The sequence below is a fragment of the Malurus melanocephalus genome, unplaced genomic scaffold, assembly GCF_030028575.1.
Source record: "Malurus melanocephalus ecotype Western Australia unplaced genomic scaffold, MMel_1.1 scaffold_623, whole genome shotgun sequence".
Lineage (NCBI taxonomy): Eukaryota > Metazoa > Chordata > Aves > Passeriformes > Maluridae > Malurus > Malurus melanocephalus.
In genome coordinates this window covers 199,710-201,631 of record NW_026623855.1, presented here as the reverse complement: position 1 = coordinate 201,631, position 1,922 = coordinate 199,710, and positions in this window count along the sequence as shown.

Sequence of the window (1,922 nt, the reverse complement as noted above, 5' to 3'; positions counted from 1 at the left end):
CCTGGGAGGGTGGGCAGGCCCTGGCACAGGGTGCCCAGAGAAGCTGTGGCTGCCCCTGGATCCCTTTGAGTGCCCAAGGCCAGGCTGGACATTGGGGCTGGGAGCAGCCTGGGACAGTGGGAGGTGTCCCTGCCATGGCTGGGTGGGCTTTGGGAACCCTCTGTGGGGTGAATTCCTGCTTGTGGCACTGAGGCTCATTGTAGGTCAATACCAGAATAAAATGAAAATTCTCTGCTATTTAAATTCCATTCCCTAAATCCAACCTACCCCTCCCCAGATCTCCCTCTCCACAGCACCYAAGGAAGAAGGGCAGGGATGTGCTTTAGGAACCCCAAAGCACCCAAAGTTCCACTTTTTGGCAAAGTGGATTATTTGCCATTGCCGTCTGTGCCAGATAATTTGAATTTCCCTAAGATTTGCTACAGTGATTGATCGTGGACTTCTAAAAATAAATTTCAAGGAATTTAAGCAGAATTACCTGCAATTTTTGTAGCAAGACTTACCTGAGAGGAGTGGTGGCCCTAGGAAATTCTGCTTTTCATCACAGGTGATAATTCCTGTCTTGTTTTCCTGCTAAAAAGCCACTCAACCCTTCAAGCTGTCACTGTACTATAATTAATATTACCTCCAAAGCTCCCGTGACATTGTGGGCAGTCAGGATAAAATATTTAATTTGGCTTCTKTGAAAACATTTTGGCAAACTCGAACAATTTGCATTTTGATTTTACAACAGAATCTAAATGATTGGGAAACAGCTCCTGGCTTCCTTGCACAGGAAACAACTGGAATGCCAGGAAATCCTGATTTAATAGAGACAGAAACCGACTGTRGGCTTTGTTCAGTGATGCTGAACCATCCCAGTGCCACAGTAACTGCAAAATGCCTGTAATCACTCATTAGCCTTCAATAAAAACAGCACATGATTGGTTAATGTGGCAGGGAACCAAAGAAACTTGGGCTGGGCCGTGGTTTTTTTTCATGGAGACGCTCGTAAAATCCTCTGTTTTTGAARTTAGTTTTGTTTAAATTATTATYATTATTTTTTAATTTAGTTTTTTCTTCTCTGCAGTTTCTGGGAGAAATCCCAGAGATCCCATCCTTTGTACCAACCCCAGCCCTGCTGCCTYGGTGAAAATTCAAAAGCAAAAGCAGAGAATTTTCTCAACAAAAAGGTGTCAGTGGCAGCTTGGCTTGGCCTTCAGGAGTTTTATTTTATCTTCACTGATGGATTGTTTTCCATCCAGGTATTTTTAGGGAAAGCTGAGGGGGTTCCTGGCACACCTGTGTTGGTACCTGAAGCTTTGAGCTCCACCTGCTGACCTGGTCAGAGCAAATTCAAAATCAGATCCATTCGAGTCTCTGCAAAAGTGACCCCACAGCATCCCTGGAGCTGAAAGAGCCCCAGGAAATGTCCTCCCTGGGAGGCTGAGCCACCTGCAGCACCTTGGCAGGCTTTCCCTGGGGGAAGGAGGGTGCATTTCTGGTGGTAAATGTGGAATTGGGGATACAATTGCAGTTCCTCACACACACAGCCCAGGTTGGCAGCCTCAACTGGGGCTGGCACATCCCTGCAGGGTTGGGTTGGCTCTTCTCCCCCAGGGAAAGCTCTCCTTTCCCCTCACTGCGTCTGGACTTGTTTGTAAAAGGAGGAGTTTTCACCTCCTCTCACTTCTGCTGAGTTCCTTGACTGAGTCACAGCAGATTTCTTTTCACTCTTTCCCAGCATAATGCCCTTTTTTGGGTGTTGGGGTTTTTGCAGGGCCCTTGGTGGCTTCCAAARAGCTTCTTTGCTTTGCTGCTGTGATTATTTTCCCTCATCCCTCACTTTCTCACCGGGAAGGTTCACATCAGAGATTGGAAACAATTTCTCCCTGTCAGAGTGGTCAGGCCTTGGAATGAGCTGCCCAGGGAGGGGGTGCAGT